This window comes from Natator depressus, chromosome 11 (assembly GCF_965152275.1).
Source record: "Natator depressus isolate rNatDep1 chromosome 11, rNatDep2.hap1, whole genome shotgun sequence".
Classification (NCBI taxonomy): Eukaryota; Metazoa; Chordata; order Testudines; family Cheloniidae; genus Natator; species Natator depressus.
In genome coordinates, this window is record NC_134244.1 from 29,307,367 (window position 1) to 29,325,462 (window position 18,096).

General features: G+C 41.0%; 1 long non-coding RNA gene across 1 annotated transcript in view; it reads left to right on the top strand.

The window, feature by feature from the left end:
• LOC141995573 (uncharacterized) overlaps positions 1–18,096 on the top strand; it is an 80,929-nt gene that overhangs the window by 38,830 nt on the left and 24,003 nt on the right. Inside the window, exons 3-4 of the long non-coding RNA XR_012641360.1 lie at positions 812–1,062; positions 11,916–11,979. This is a non-coding gene — a long non-coding RNA (uncharacterized LOC141995573). The remainder of the gene's footprint in view (positions 1–811; positions 1,063–11,915; positions 11,980–18,096) is intronic.

The following is an 18,096-nucleotide window of genomic DNA, read 5'->3' on the forward strand; positions in this document are numbered from 1 at the left end:
GACACCTGCGGACAGGGCAGCGCACAGATCCACCTGGCTGTACCTCCACATAGGAGCCAGAGGGGGGACATGCCGCTGCTTCCGTGAGCTGCTTGAGGTAAGCGCTGCCCAGAGCCTGCATCCCTGACCTCCTAGCATACCCCAACCCCCTGCCGCAGCCCTGATCCCCCTCCTACCCTCTGAACCCCTCAGTCCCATTGCAGAGCCCCCTCCTGCACCCACACCCCGCACCCCCAGCCAGAGCCCTCACCCCTCACACCCCAACCCCCTGCCCCAGCCCGGAGCCCCCTCCCGCACTCTGAACCTCTCATTCCTTCCCCCCCCAAGAGCCCATACCCACAGCCAGAGCCTTCACCCCCTCCTGCACCCCAACCCCCTGCCCCAGCCCGGAGCCCCCTCCCGCACCCGGAACTCATTTCTGGCCCCATCCCATAGCCCACGTCTCCAGCTGGAGTCCTCACTCCCTCCTGCACTCCAATCCCCAATTTTGTGAGCATTCATGGCCCACCATACAATTTCCATATCCAGGTGTGGCCCTCAGGCCAAAAAAAATTCCCACCCCTGGTCTAAATTATGCCATGAGTCCCTGCAGCCCCCAGAACAGCCCAGGATTGGGGAAGCACAAAGGAGGCTTAAAGATATATGTGCATGCTTTTGGATTTGAACATTAATGAAAGAGAAGCCACCATGTACACCTTTTCTTAACTCTTTATTAAAAGTAGTAGAAAAGGTGATGTACAGTCACAGCATGGTCACCCTTTTCACCTTGCACTTTTAAAAAAAAATAGCTGTATACTTTCTCATGTTTCAGAAGTAGAACAAAGAGTTCAGTGCCCAGGTGGAAGATCAAATGCACCATTTTCTCTGAAATTCTGCAACCAGAGAAGTGCTGGTAAGAATGGAGGGCCAAATTTCAAAAGGATCTGCTTCTGCCTGACAACTGCATTGCAAAGCTTGGGTGGCTGGACTGCTGCTACGGCATCTGCATCTTTTGGACTTCTGAAGAGTAATGGTTTCTCTGTCTTGTTACAATAAGATCCTATTGTTCAATGCTTCTTGATGGTGAGGATGGAATAATATTGATGGTTATGCTTGTATAAGGTTCCAGGTCTGAAATTATGTTCAGGGTTCTTTATTGTTTTGTTTGCTTTTCTAATGGCTACTTGTCACTCATGATAAGGGAAGGGCAAAAGGGAAGGGAAAAGTACTTGAAGCAGTATATTTTACTACATCTTCTTTAGTCAAATGGCTTAAACCAAATGAGGGAAGAGAGATTTTGATTAGGACAAGAAGTGATTTAATTGTCAAAAAACTTATTTTAAAAAATTAGAGACTCATGTAGAATCAAAAGTCAATGCAGTCTGTAGGAATGTATCAAACACACAATACAATGGCCATTCATGTACTTGTATAGTCAAAGTTGTCAAGTGCTGAATAACTACCAGTGGCCCAAGTGAAGCTACAAAGTATTATTGTTATAAAAATTTGCACGTCCTCTATACACACAGTGGTTTTTCAACCAACAAGCAGAAAAGAGATGTTTCATTTTTCTACAAAAAAATCTAAGCTCAAAGCTCCTGCAGAAATCAAATTAATAAATTTCCTTAATAGAATTTTAATAATGCAGTAACAGCATGTAATACATATTCATACTATTACTGTGAATGAGAAGGAGCTGCACCACTACCCTGCTATTCATGAATGTATGCAAAAGTGACAGATAAACTTCTCCCCCCACCCCTCTGTTAATACTTGCACATGCCTCTAGGCCTAACGTGTTTTTACCAGCCTAATAAGGGACAGAATGAGGAGAATAGCGACAGGGAAGCTGGTCCCTTGGCTAACCTTGCTAGCCAGCAACTACTGCAGTGTTGCTTAGAAGGAACAAGTAAAAGCAGAAGAAAGATAGGAGATGATAATTCTGTATTGGCTAAATTGGCAAGTTGTCCCCATAGGAAATTAAATGTGAGCCATTTTGATATGTTTTGGTGCATCTCTAATAGCACATTCAATTAAAACCCAAATTAACTTTCAGCCTCTGTGCTTCTTCCCCAGCTGTCTGAATATGAATTGCCCTGTTCAGGCTGTCTGTGAATGATTCATGTACTAGGTCCAGAGAGCATGATTTAGTGGATAAAGCAAAGGATTGAGAATCAAAAGTTCTGGAGTCTGTCCCTGATGATACGGTCTTGCTTTGTGATTTGGGCAAGCCACTTACCATCTCCATATTGTTTACCTACCTATAAAGTAAGGAACACTTACATGAGCCACTGTGGCATTGTAAGACTTGCTTTCAAAGCAATTTGCAATCCTCCCATTCCAGGCATTATAGAAGTGTTACCGTTATTAAGTAACACAAAACAGGGTATGTTAAAAGGACATTAACGTTGCAAAGTCAAACATTCAAATTAGGAAATGCCAGAATTAAGGTTGCCTGTGCAGCCTTAATCCAACCCCCTTCTGAGAATGCATTGTGACAGAAAAAAATTGAAGGCATGAAAATACTTTGGATGGGAAAATTGGCAGAACCCCACAGGCAGCTGAGCAAGGTGATTTAAAGGTTCAGGAGCTAACTTTTTGTTGGTGAGTATTACTTCACAAATCCAAAGATGTTACTGAAGATAATATCTTGCTGGGAAGGCAGGTAGAAATATTAGAGAGTGAATGTTCTCCTGCAAAGTACATATGATAGGTATTAACAAATTTATTTGAGCATAAGCTTTCGTGAGCTACAGCTCACTTCATCGGATGCATTCAGTGGAAAATACAGTGGGGAGATTTATATACACCCGTTCTCTGTGTATATAAATCTCCCCACTGTATTTTCCACTGAATGCATCCGATGAAGTGAGCTGTAGCTCATGAAAGCTTATGCTCAAATAAATTTGTTACTAAAGTGCCACAAGTACTCCTTTTCTTTTTGCGGATACAGACTAACACGGCTGCTACTCTGAAACCTGTCATGATAGGTATTAATATACTGATGGAAGCCATTTGTTATTTTGGGAATGTTTTACATGGATTTTACATCCAAGCCATCATCTAATCTAATCTGTGTATGCATTTCTAATGGCCCTCTTGCGGTGGTAGCTAGTTGCTAATTATGTCTTAACAGAAAAGTCTTAACCCTTTGAAGAGTCAAGATAAAGATATAGTTCATGGGGAAAGGATGATCATTTGGGTGGGTTTGGGATTGTTTTGTTTTGTTTTGTTCCCCTCCCCCACTCACCTTAGACCTATTATATAGATAAAACATTAGGAACCAAGAGAAGTGAAGCAGAATTTAATGGATCAAGGAGTGGAATCCACTCTTATTCCCAGCCAATCTCAACCCCAACCCCAAATAATTCCCTAGTAGCCATATCCACTGGCTTTATGAATACTGTGGACCACTATAGTGATGTGAAGGGACTACAATACAATAGAGCAATAGGCCCATTCTCTTTTCCTGTCTTCTGTTGTAATCTTTATTTGTGCTAACTGTGCAGCATCGTTGTTTCTTGTATCCTAACAGGATTTTTGGAGATTCTTTATTAATATTTTCAGTTACCATATTAATAAAAAATGAACTTTAAAAGTTTAAAGGTTTTTTTATTTTGTTTGACAGACTTTCCCCTTCTCCTCCCCTGCCCCCCTTGTCACACTGTGTCCCATTACACCAGAAAAGCTTTATGCAGGCCTGGAGCCCTCAAATTACACCTTCCAGTTAGCGTCTCTTTTACAGGAATTTGTTGTTGTTCAATGGCATTCACTCTGCAGGTCAGGTGGAATTTTAAGGCTTCAGGACTTCACTAATGTAAGTGCTACAGGTGATGTATTTTGCTTCAGAGGAATTCAGAAATATATAGTCTTATGAATATTACATGAAAACATCTCTAGTAATAGCCTTTAAATGATTTAATTTTGAAGAACAGCATAATTTACAGGAGAAAACGCATAGAAAATAATTTGGCTGCAGTATAGTAGACCCATTTTAACAACCTATTAGATCTTATTCGCCACTGTGTTACTTCTGTTTTGGACAAGTTTAACTATTGATTTCAGTGAAGTTACACCTACATAAATCTGGAGTAATACAGAAATGAATCAGGTCCACTAAGTGAAGAGAAGTACCACCAAGCAAGCAGTATATTTCTCCTTCAATATCCATTAGCTGATGGTTTTAGATACTGAATTCTAACAAGTCCCACGCTGCCAAACAAGCGTTGTCAGCTGGAGGGTGAAGTTTGTGAGGTTTTTAAGTGGACCGACATTTGCTATAGTAAAAAACTGTTGTAATTGTTGTGCATAAGGGCTACTGGAGTTATTCAGCACATACAGAGATAATTCAGTCCAAAAATGGTTTACTTTGTGTGCAGACTTGCAGTTCAATTATTATGAAAGGAAATTGGTTATTTGATCAGTTGTGCATAATGCCTCAAATTCAACCATAAAATTTACAATTGGTATTTCAGTTCAGATACTACTATTCTTTACATAGAGTTCTGGGAGTATTCTTCAGAACACAGCATCTGATGTTGATATTCCAGGGTTCTGTTATTGGCTTTGCCACTGACTTGCTGTACAACTTTAGGCATCCCACTCAACCCCTTGGTAAACTGGGACCGATAATACTTAACTTCCTCATAGATTTTAAGGCCTGAAAGGACCCTTAGATCATCTAGTCTGACTTCCTGTTTAACGTAGGCACCCCTGTTACTCAGGCACCCCTGTATTAGGCTCAATAACTCGTGTTTGAAAAAAAGCATATCTTCCAGAAAAGCATCTAGAAATTATGGAGAATCCACTACTTTCCTTGGAGGTTTGGTCCAGTGGTTAATCACTGATGTAGTGAAGCATGTCTGTAAAGTTCTTCTAGGCTTCTGATTAAAAGCGCTACAAATTAAATTATGAAATTACATTAGCTTGTGTGCTTTCATTTGCTTTATTCCTTTTCCATATTAAAATAGAAAAATATGTTATTTGTCTCATTTCCAAATAACTATTTTTCCAACGAGTTAAGAATGAGGCCTTTAATACCATAGAATCTGTGGTGACAATCCATTAGGCCATGAATGGCAGTAGGACATATACTGTAAAAGTTTCTCTCTCATGGCCAGGGGAACAAAACCAAATGCATGAGAGAGATAAAGGGCCATATTCAGTTGTCACTTATACTTATGCAACCTACTAGTCAGTAAATAAGGGCAAAATGTGGCCTATGATATATGATCTGGTGGTAGCATTTTTGCAAAGTAGTCTTTCTTCTTTATATAGTTTGCAATCCCTGTTTTGCCAGAATACTATATGTATCCCTGAGTTTGCATTACCAGGTCAATTTTAATAATGTTTCGCTCTCTGAGAAAGATAAGATTAATGTGGTTACTCCGCTATAGGGAGACCAGTTTTAAGACAAAATATTGCTAGTTTGATTACTGGAAGTATTGACACTCAGTTAAACTGATCTGTTGTATACAGTCACAATAGTCAAACTAGCAGTTTCGTTTCAGTTCCTAAATTAAAATCTACATGTAGAGAGAGCACTATATGTCTCAGACATATAGGCTGCATTTAAATTAGTCTTATCACATCAATTGATATATACAAGTGCCCACGCATCTTGTCTGGTTGGAATTTTTTTGTTTTGTGTTCATAAAAAATATATGTGTGTGCAAGTAAAATAAGGGCACAAGGGTGGGTAAAATGCCAACTCCCTTACATGGATTCCCTATTCCACAATCCTAGCTGGCTTTCTCCAACACTTTCTTCAAAAGTAAGAGATGTCATGAAATGGTCACATAATGAGAACATTTTTTCTCTCTGCAGGTGTATAGAGAAAAGAGCAACAATAAGTAGTTACATCATCTGAAGAGAACATTCTCTCTCTAATAGGAATCAACTGCACTTGCCGTAGGATTTTAAAAGAAATAAGATGGGAAACTTATCCTTCTGGATATAAGCCAATCTCTAACCACAGTGGTTAGGAAGAGACTTCCACTATGGGCAGGTTACTACACAATTGTCCGCTGCAGAGCTTCTTGTGAATCATCAGATAGTGACCATTGTAGGAGACAGGACACTGGGCTATAGGATCACTAATCACATCTGATATATTTCCTATCTATCTCTATTCCATTTGCAGTGAGTTATCAGCCATACATGAGACAGGATCCAGTGAGGAAGTTGAAGTGTATAGATCCATACAGAGCTATCAGGGAGGCAGCCCTCCCAGTGCCTTTCTCCCCATGTGACAGGACACTTTACTTCAATATCCTTCAAAAACCTTACTGAATAAGTTTAAGTATCTTTGGAGTCCATTGTATTGAATGCAAAGTTTATGTATTATTGTGGGACTGCAGGAGAGAGATGTGGCCAGCATTACCCTTGTGAAGTGTTATGAGCTTCAAAAACTATTTTAATCAATGTGCCAGACAAGATGGAACTTTTGGGACAAACAAAGTTAAGGAAATACCTGGGGGGAGGTGAATGCAAATTCCCACCTCTTAAAGCTATTCCCTGCACAGAAAACCATTGTCTTCTGATTACCTATTCTTAAACATGAAAACCAAAGGCCAAAGCTGTATAAAGGAAAGACTGACTTATTCATGTGTGTTCTTGTTCTAAGCAAAAGCTGTTACGAACTGGTAACCACAGAAGAACCCTGTGAGAGGGCTGAAGGACTCTTCACCTATCAGGGCTCTTGTTGGAGTTGCGGGTGATCTCTGGCAGTGCTTTCACCTTGGGAATAAATGTGCTTGCTTAGAAAGAGCCATGTGGTAACTTTTAACTGTGGGCAATTACAGCTGTTCATAGCCTCTGAGGAGAAAGCAAAGCACCAACACAGGCCTGTTTAAGCAGTCTGGCTTTCAGGGGAACTCAGTGTCAGCATAGAACTGTGCAGCCTGGAAAAACCCCAGTCAGGATAGGGAGAGATGCAGATCTCTGCCCAACAGAGATGACAGCTAAGGAGATGGGAGCCTAGATTGGGTGCCTTTGGTTGACCACAGAGGGGGCATACAGGTGCAGCTGCTCTGAAGTGTGACATATATGGTGGGAGCATGTGTGGATCTTTGACCGTGTGAATTGTCATTAATGCCAAGGGCAGTAAAAGCAAGTACTCTAAAAGGGAAAAGCCCAGAGAAAAGTCTCAGTCTGCTCGGGAAAGCAGTCTGCTCAGTCTGTGAAGAACTTCAAAAAGATCTCACAAAACTAAGTGATTGGGCAACAAAATGGCAAATGAAATTTAATGTGGATAAATGTAAAGTAATGCACATTGGAAAAAATAACCCCAACTCTACATACAATATGATGAGGGCTAGTTTAGCTACAACTAATCAAGAGAGAGATTTTGGAGTCATCGTGGATAGTTCTCTGAAGACGTCCACGCAGTGTGCAGTGGCAGTCAAAAAAGCAAATGGGATGTTAGGAATCATTAAAAAAGGGATAGAGAATAAGATGGAGAATATCTTATTGCCCTTATATAAATCCATGGTACACCCACATCTTGAATACTGCGTACAGATGTGGTCCCATCATCTCAAAAAAGATATACTGGCATTAGGAGAGGTTCAGAAAAGGGCAACTAAAATGATTAGGGGTTTGGAATGGGTCCCATATGAGAGAGATTAAAGAGGCTAGGACTTTTCAGCTTGGAAAAGAGGAGACTAAGGAGGGATATGATAGAGGTATATAAAATCATGAGTGGTGTGGAGAAAATGAATAAGGAAAAGTTATTTACTTGTTCCCATAATATAAGAACCAGGGGCCACCAAATGAAATTAATGGGCAGCAGGTTTAAAACAAATAAAAGGAAGTTCTTCTTCACACAGCGCACAGTCAACCTGTGGAACTCCTTGCCTGAGGAGGTTGTGAAGGCTAGGACTATAACAGGGTTTAAAAGAGAACTAGATAAATTCATGGAGGTTAGGTCCTTTAATGGCTATTAGCCAGGATGGGCAAGGAATGGTGTCCCTAGCCTCTGTTTGTCAGAGGGTGGAGTTGGATGGCAGGAGAGAGATCACTTGATAATTACCTGTTAAGTTCACTCCCTCTGGGGCATCTGGCATTGGCCACTGTCAGTAGACAGTGGGCTGGATGGACTTTTGGTCTGACCCAGTATGGTCATTTTTATGTTCTTATGTTCTTAAATGTATAGTGAAAAGAAAGACAGGGGAAATGAATTACAAACAGCTGAAGAAGGGGTCTAGACATGCAGTTGCCCTGAACTGTGACTCCCCAGTGAGGCTGTGTTGCTGAGTCCACACTCCCAGAACAACCCCTGTGGCACAGCAGCAGCAGCTGAGGGCTACATTCTGAAAAATGTTAATGCAACCAGGGGTCAGGACAGACAGATAAAGGACAACAGACAATGGCAAAACATTTAGCAAGCACAGAGAGAGATGGCCCCGGAGTTACTGCCCAGGATATAGCACTCCTCCTACAAGGTAACCCCAGTTCACCATCGCACAGTTAGGATTCACCCAGAGGAAAGTCTGGCTATTGGATTCATGGGGCCCCCCTTCCCTACTGCCACTTGGGTGACATTAATCAAGGAAGAAAGCAAAGAACTCTAGGGGTCCCCCCTTTCACAGCAGCTTCTTGTACCAGAGCTGGCAAGGGCTCAAAGTTCCTCCTTCCCCCGTGACTTCTGGTGCTGCTGATCAGGTTGGGAGATATCACATTTCTCTGAGTCATCTCTACTGCTGGTGGTCTGGGGATAGAGGGAAGGGAATCAAGAGTTCTCGCTTCCATTTATCATGCTGCTGGTGTAGGGGGGAGGCTTCCAGAACTATTTTTCCTTCTGTCCCTTGTCTTTTTCTCAATTTCTGTCTCCCCTTCTCTAGTCTCCACTTTCTCTCTCCTTTTCCTACCCAAACAGAGGGAGATTATGTAGCAAGGGGAGAAAGGCAGAAACTGAAAAGGAGGATGAGGAGGTTGAGAATGAGGGTTAAGAGGAGAGTTAACAAATATGGGATATGGAATGAGTAAGAGGAGAGAGGGAATGAATGAATGCAGTTATATGGAATGGAGGAGGAGGGGGACTCAGGGAAGAGAGAATTGGAGTGGGCAAAACTGTGTTTCATGGGTTTAAACTCAAACTCTTGGCAATCTTTCATTCCAGCCCACAGGAAAGAAGAAAATCAAGGGCATGTTGCCCTGACTCCATTTTCCTCTGTGCTTCACTCTCTGACCCCTTCATGATTCCATTCCAGGATGACTTGTAAACATGCAAAATCTGACATTTTATCATTCATTTTCTATATCAAGTGCTCATAAGGAGCCACCTCAGCCATCTCCAGATACCAATCCTTAATTGCAGGAAAAGTACCGCTCTAAACCTCCAAGATTGAGAGTGCAATAAAATCCATCATTTAGCTGTATCTAGTAGTGCTGAAAAAAGTGGTAAGAATATCTGCTATAAAGTGTAGGTTTATACTCCAATTATCTTTCGATTATGTTAAGCATTTCCTTTGGGGCATGATCCAATAATATTAGTCAGGATGCTGCCTACTCTGCCACATCTCCAGCAAAAGCATTCCTATTTAGTCCACATTCATAGCCATGGGGAAGAATCCAAAATGTTCTTTGCAAGATTTGGCATTTACATTGGTGTATGTTTGTTGTTAGTGATGGGAAAGAGCTAGTCTTTCCAGAAAAATTAGACTAATTCTTCATGAGCCGGACACTAAGGTCAATGAATACCCCTTCAAAGGAGGGCTTTCATGCCAGAACATCTTGGGGGGAAACAGAAGTGAGTTTTCTCTGCATTTTCCTTTAGTTAAAGATATTTGAGTTCTGAATCAAATGGCCAGACCATTGGCCCATTAGGTCCCTTTTGTGCCACTCTGGTGGTGTGAAATAGATTTAAAGCTGCCCTAAAGGTGTAGTAAGGTTTGAAAAGGGAGGAAGTAGAGGTGGGAGTGGGGTGGTCCTCATATCTTATCTCACTTTGCTGGTGCATCCTGGGTTTGGTCAGTGTCCTTAGGCCAGGCAGCTCTTCCTGCCTTGTCTTTTTGCATGTGTCATTGGTCTGGCCCCCTTAGCTCAGATAAACATCCATCTTGAAAACAGAATCTGTCTTCTTTTTTTCCCTGGTGCTTCAGCTGGGGGAAATTCTGGGCTCAGCTTCTGTGTAGAGAGTCAAACAAAGTCAATGGCCCTACCACTAGCAAACCCATTGTTCCAATAGGGGACATTCAATGTTGATGGGTTTTGATGGCTCTACCATATCTTCTCAGACCTATTCTTTCTACTAGGTGTCAAGCGCAACTATAAAACGGTTGCTCTAATCCACACAGGAAGTTGCAATACAACATGAGGATCACAGGAAGTTACAATACAATGCAGAGACCTGAAACAAACCTGGCTTCATGATTTGACACAGTCATACCCCCAATCTGTCACACACAGCACTTATTTTAAGATACAACAAAGTAAAGCATACAAAAAATAAAAAAAGATTATTTCTGCTGGTCCCGATTCTAATACCCGTATGTACCTTGAGTAGTACCTTATTGCTCAAGTAGTTACATGAAATGGGATTACTTGAAGACTAAGGTGCAACTAAGTGGGAGTCTGGTCTTCTATCTGCATTATTCCTATAGAAAGTAAGTTACACACTAGTGGAATCCACAGATATATTAATTGTGAAGATACTCTCAAAAGTTATTGTTATGCTCTAGTAGTCTATTAGCTTGCCTTCTTCCAGGGTGCTTACCACCCCTCTACTTCCTCCCCACCCAACACTTGCTAAACACGGGCATTATGTCAACACTTGGAGCTAGGGGTCTGATTCCTAACTGGAGGAGACGTTCTCCCACTAGCTTGGCTAAACACAGAATGTAGCCACAGCGACCACCAGCGGGAGGGACTAGCTTCCCCAAGTATGTGCCTACGGTCTCACACAGAACAGTACTTGGGGCAGCTAGCTCCTCCCACTGCTGCAGCTAAACTCCATTTTTAGCAAGTTAGCTCTATCAGAGCTAGCATGGGTATGTCTCCTCAAGCCAGGAATAACATCCCCAGCTCCCAGTGTAGACACACCCAGATATGTATGCATCACGTTCTCTTTCAGCAGGAAAGACACTGTATACCAACTGTATAGTTATAGCCAGTGTAATACACAGCTTCGTCTCTTACTATTGCATTTGTCCTTTTAAAATCATCTTCTTCGTAATGACCCAATCTGTCTGTCTGGCCTAATCACCACTGAATCAGCTCTGCTGGAAGCAGAAACTCCTGTCAATTAGTCACAGGGAGACCTTTATCCAGAAGACCAGTTTAATAATATGTCAGGCACAGAGTGACATTTAATCCTTCCAAAGACATTGTAACCCATTTTGAAGACTTAACCCCTACCCCCATCAATAGCAACCCTCGTGTCCCTTTGCTGATACAGAAAAGAAGAGGAATGGGTCAGACAACAAGGGGAAAGAAAGGAAGAGGCTCTGCTCTGTTCTCCTTGTCCTTTTGCAGTTATTCCTTCTTTCTTTAAGCAATTACACAACAAATGGCTAAGTGAAATGCCATAACCCTAATGGTATGGTGCCACAGCTACTGCTCTGCCTTGCTGGAGACTACAACAAATCACCATTTTATATTGCCCCGTATGGGTTACTGCAGACACACGTTTCAGAAGCAGTGTGGCAAAGTGGACTTGCTTGCTCATGCCACTTAACAAAATAAACAAATATACTGACCATTTTTATAGAGTAAAGAGGGTAAATTAACATTAGAATATTAGAATTTAAACATGAAAGGTCAAAAATGGATGTCGTAAACCCTTTATGATTTCTCAGGCCTTTCCCCAAACGGCTTGCCCACAGAAACTGGGACAATACTACTGGACTGGATACAAAACAATGTCCATTAGATTCGCAATGACCCATCCAACAGTTATCACCAGTTTTTTCATGGACACAATGGATTTTTTCCAGGGAAACCATCAGGAAACATAAGATGGGGGCAGATTCATCTTGTCCCGAGAGCAGAACTTTCGATGTGAGTAAAAATGAAATTACTTCTTAATTATGATTTTATTTTCAAATGTCAATGCAATTGTAAAGGCTTCACATAAACTGTGTTCATGGTTTAGCATTTTAAAGAGGTTTAAAAATGCAGTTATAAAATTTTGTACAGTTCACTTTTGAATATGGAACAGCATTTGACACAATGGTGGTATATTAGTTCATTACAGTGTAAATATTTCTGGCATAGCAGTTAGTAGTAAAGAGCTAAACCTATACACTTGATACTTATTTCCCTTCTTCACAGAGGTAGTGTGAATATATATTTCACTATAATGTAATATGTGTATACTTATGTATAAGTGCTATTGTTGTTTATTATGTTTCCATTTCATTGAGTGCTTATTGTACTCTAACAGATAAGTCCTTCAATTCTGGATACTGTGAATCTGCAAAGATATAATATAATACATTAATTCTGAACTTATCAGTCTAGCCAAAGTAAAGAGTTGGATAAATTACAAAGACAGAAAATTGACCATTTCAATATTTCATAAAACATCAGTAAAGTTAGAACAGTTATTTAAATTGTAATTGTTCAGGGAGTCCATGTGAATATACGTATACTACAGCTCATAAAGGGATTTCAGTTTGATGAGGTTTTCTGAAAAAATACAGCGCTCTAAAGAAAATCAAATTAATTTTGGTCTGTGCCAGTCAAATTTAAGTTTAGGAACTGCAGCAAGCAGAAAAACACCAGATAGTTCTATACTAGGTAATGGCAATCATTCCCTCAACCAATTACTACTTAAAAAGTGGAAAGCTCAGAAAAAAGGATATCCCAGGGATCAGAAAATGGTGAGCTAGCATATTGATTCCTCAGATGTAAATCCACATTGGCAAATTCCAACATTATAGATTCCTGCTGTGATCATATCTCTTAGGTCATATGAAAGTGTCATGAAGGAAAAAACATTGCAGTAAACCTAGAATACACTATTATGGTTCACTCATTACTTTATGTAACTGAAGAACATTTTCAGAAAAAAAGTGTTACAACTGCAATAACCTATGCTATGAAAAATTACACTATTCTCAGCAGTAGAGGCTGCTGTGGAGAAACAAAAATATTAACAGCAAATAAGTTTATCCTCTAAAGAGATTTTTTTTTAAAAAAAAGCTTTTCACAGTCCTAGAGCATTAGCATTAAAGTCTCATCTTCTTTACTACATTTCCAAAAAGTGGTGGACATTCTTTTCAACACCTTGCTATTCTCTAGATTGCCATCTACTGGACGGGATGGGTGTTTATTTTAAATTATTCAGCCTTGTCATTGTTTCTTTCCACACATTTTTTAACAATGCTACAGACCTAAATGCAATTTCAGTTCTATTCAACTTAACAAACAGAAGGTTAAGGGGTGACAGGCCATCTACATGGGAAACAAATATGTAATGATGGGCTCTTCAGTCTAACAGAAAAAGGATAGTCTGATTCAGCGGCAAATTCAGACTGAAAACAAGGCATAAATTCTTCACGGTCACAGTAAGTAACCGTTGGAACAATTTACAAAGGATTGTGGTGGATTATCCATCAATAACCATTTAAAAATCAAGATTGGGTCTTTTTCTACAAAATATGCTGGAGGAATAATTTTGGGGATGTACTGTGGCCTGGGCTGCGCAGAAATTCAGACTATATAATCACAGTGATCCCTTTGGTCCTTGGCATCTATAAATCTATAAGGGGGGGCCAAGCTATGGTTGAACAGCCAAACTTAGTTCTGGAATTTCCTAACTGTTGAGTGTTTGACTTTACAAACTTAATAATGCTTGTAATGATATTTTATAATGTATGTTAATAATGTTCTCTTTTTGTGTGTGTCATTTTCTAAGTTTTTAAAAAAGCAAACTGAAAAAAGAGAAATTCCATCATATTAACACCCACATGGTCTGTCCACTGGCTGGGAATCTTTAGGTCCCTTAAACAGGCCTCTGCCACTTGAACTAGCAGTAAGTGACAGCAATAGCAGGATTTCATCCTCTGTGAACCAGCACTCAAAGGGGATGAGAGAGACACTTTGCCAGTGGGTTTCAAAGATATTTGCTGGCATCTGAGGAATGATGAGACTCAGGAATCTTGAGTTCTATTCCAGGCTCTTGAGGAGGGTGAGCTCTAGTGAGCACAGACACTTCTGCCAGTGTACTCCAAGCTTTCTCCTTCTGCCCCATCCTCTCTAACCTGTCCCTGTCCCAGTTCTGTCTCTTCTGCACCCGACCCCTTGTCCCAGAGCCATTCTCCTTACCTACCCAATCCCAGTCAATTTGCACAGCTAGTCCCAATTCTGACAATCCCATCCCATGTCCTTGTCCTTGCGCCCAGTCTCCTTGCTCAGCCAGTCACAGTTGCCCCCTCCTGGTTCTTTATCCAATCTCTCTTCCTCTCCCTTCCTACGTCACTGGCTCCCAATAGAATCTCTACCCATTGGGCTCCTCATTCTCTCACTTCACACCCCCAGCCTCTCCCTGTATTCTTGCCCAGCCAGTCCCAGTTCTCCCCTCACAATTCAGCTCATTGTTCAATCTCAGTGCTCTCCTTACCGCCACCCAACAGCTAGCTCCAAGTCCCTCCCTGCCATTTCCCTCACCAGCTCCCCATCTAGTCTCCTCCCGTGTAGCTCCCAATCCCAGTCTCCTTGCCCAACCAGTTCCAACCTGTCTGCCCCCCACCCCCCGAGTTCCCAGTCTCTTTGCCAAGTCAGTCCCAGCCTCCCACCCCCCACAACTCCCAATCCAAGTTTCTCCCCCTTCAAGTCCCAGTCTCACCAGACTCCTTGTCCTTTCCCTCCCCCATTTGGTCCCCTCTGCATTTGAATAAGATGGCTTCTTTCTGCATGCTGCCTGGGCACTAGCAGGAGGATCATTGCAAACACAGAAGATACACACTCCATGCCCCCAGGGCCAGTGCCCAGCCCCACCCTCTGACTTAGAGCAGCTGGGAGCAGTGGGAGCAGTCATTACAGGGAAAGTCTTTTTGAGCCCCCATAGCCTAGGACTGAACATGCTCAGTCTCTCGGTGTGGATGGTGCATGCACAGTTCAGTCACATATAGGAGCTGTGAGAGGCTTGAGCATGCCCAGTGAGGATGAAATATTTGGAGATTTCAGCAAGTGCTAGCAAGTCTCTACTAAGCATGTGCAAACGGCAGTTATTCAGTGTCTTATGACCTGACCAAATTTGGGTTGATTTTCATGGGGATTGCAAAAGACACCTAGCTGACACGAAGGCCACCCCCTGACAAATTTAAAGTTCCTGTTCTTTCAAAGGAAAGGTTTCCAGAATTTTTTAACATGGCCAAACAAAGTATTTTCCCCCAGCCTTGTTTTCAGAAACTGCTCAATTGTTTTGGCTGAACTTTTTCAGAACAATTCATCCAGCACATAAAATTTCACATAAAACAGTTAAAGTTTGCAAAGTTAAAAGCAACTGGAAACAAGGATATATAATGGGAAGTGTCGGGCAATCTTAATAATAAGGGGTGCTACCAGCCCCACCTGTAACACCGCACAGTCTTTGACAAAGGCCTGGAGGATAGATTTTTTTCAGAGGCACAAATGGTAGTTAGACACCTGTTCCTATTGAAAGTCAACAGGAGATAAGGGCCTAACTGACATTTTCACCTTTGAAAATCTCCACCTTGATCCAGTGAAGACTTATTTAAAAGTATCAATGTACTTATGTGTGTAGTCCCCTCAAAGGCAATGAGGCTATCAGGTGGTTAAGGTTTTGCATGCATTTAAGCGTTTTGCTGGATTTGGGCATAAAAGTTCATGTACGTTTTCTGTGGCATTTTGTGTGCAGTTAATGGAGATTACACCTACAGAATGTTTAGCTTTTGCTTTTCACTGATTTCAGTTGATGGCGCTGTATCTATACTCATACTCTACATAAAACTATACAACTTTACCAGTTCCTAAAGCTTTGACTGCATTCTTTCCATGAATAACTTGAATTTACTACAATATTAGTTCAACATTCTAATGTTTTATGGTTTTGTCTGTAACGTTTCTATGAGGTTACTAAAGTAACGATATATCAGATTTGCATGATAGCTTTATTATGGCATTATTTTCTTGGGAATGCTATTGAAACACATTGAGTAAGGAAAGGAGGCAGATGAAAGATTGTTCAAGAGGAAAAACTGCTAAAATATTTTGAATAGGTTATTACAACCTAAATCTTAGGTGAAGGATAGAGATTCAGCCACAGTCATAAAGAAATGCTAGGCAAAATTAATGGGGAATCACCAAAATAATATTTAAAGAAAATTACAGTTTCAAAATATTTTAAATTAACCAGGCTCCTATCCAGAGTAAAGAGTACCTTTGTTTTGCTCCTTTTTCTATCAGTATAAGCAGTGATAACATTTTATTCCATTTTATTCTTCCATGTGATGTACATTTATTTTATAATTCAAAGGACAAAGGAAAGCTTTTAAGGGTGAGTCATGGCTATAATTTATTTAAACTTAAAGGGGGAGTTGCAGTAGCACCAAAAAGAGAAATTGCAGGTTTTGAAGAATTCCGAATACTCTTTACTGTCATACATGCAAAACATATTGTATAAGATTCCTGTATTGACTGTCAAAGAAAAAGCATTTTTTAAACAGGGTATGTTGACACATATTATATAAGATTGAATGCTAGCTGTAAGCTTCAGAAACCACATTTCATAATGCACATTACACTGTGAGTCTTTCAAAGAAAAGAACTCACCCAAAAATCTATTAAATCTAAATTAAATACTTTCACATGGGGCACTTAATTTAAAGTGTTACCATCACATTAATCTGAACATGACTCAGAGATGTCAGCAAGCTTTGAATCATATAAAATTGTTTAAACAGGCTACTTATATGGAATCTTCAATGTCTAGTTCTAAATTTCTCTTGAAATTGAGTAAGATTTGAGTAAGATTTTGGAAAATTTCAGCCAAACTGGTTCAGCCACTTCTAAGAACAAAACTTGGGACAAAGACATTGTTTTTCTCATGTTAACAAATTCTGGCAATCTTTTCTATGTGCTTTGGAGCAGGGACTTGAAATTTTTCAGGGGAGATCTTTTTGTCTGGGATGTACCTTTTGCTGTGCCCATGAAAATCTGTCCAATATCTGTCCAAGTCATAAGCTTTTGAAAAATCACAGTTCACACATGCTCAGAGACTTATTTTAGCAGATAAATTCCCCCCAAAGATTCCATCCACACTGAGCATGACTTTCTCTACAATTGCAGCTGTGAGCCACAGCAGACCATGTGGGGTCTGGACACATAGAATCATAGAATATCAGGGTGGGAAGGGACCTCAGGAGGTCATCTAGTCCAACCCCCTGCTCAAAGCAGGACCAATCCCCAATTTTTGCCCCATATCCCTAAATGGCCCCCTCAGGGATTGAACTCACAACACTGGTTTTCGCAAAAAGAAAAGGAGTATTTGTGGCACCTTAGCGACTAACCAATTTATTTGAGCATGAGCTTTCGTGAGCTACAGCTCACTTCATCGGATGCATACTGTGGAAATTGCAGAAGACATTATTATATACACAGACACCATGAAACAATACCTTCTCCCACCCCACTCTCCTGCTGGTAATAGCTTATCTAAAGTGATCATCAAGATGGGCCATTTCCAGCACAAATCCAGGTTTTCTCACCCTCCGCCCCCTCACAGACAAACTCACTCTCTTGCTGGTAATAGCCTATCCAAAGTGACCACTCTCTCCTTACAACGTGCATGAAAATCAAGGTGGGCCATTTCCAGCACAAATCCAGGTTTTCTCGCCGCCCCCTCCCCCCAAACACACACACACAAACTCACTCTCCTGCTGGTAATAGCCTATCCAAAGTGACCACTCTCCTTACAACATGCATGAAATCAAGGTGGGCCGTTTCCAGTGAGTTTTGTTATAAAGCCTGCTAGACTGCAAGATGATCAGTCGTAGAGCTAGGTATCCTGAATCTACTGTTTATTGGCCAATGCAGAGACTGATACAGTGATTGATAGTGGGGGAGGATATATGAAAGATGTTAGGGTCAAAGGCCAGAAAGGGGTTGATGTGAGAGAAGCTGCTTGAAGATTTACTTGCACAATGCCAT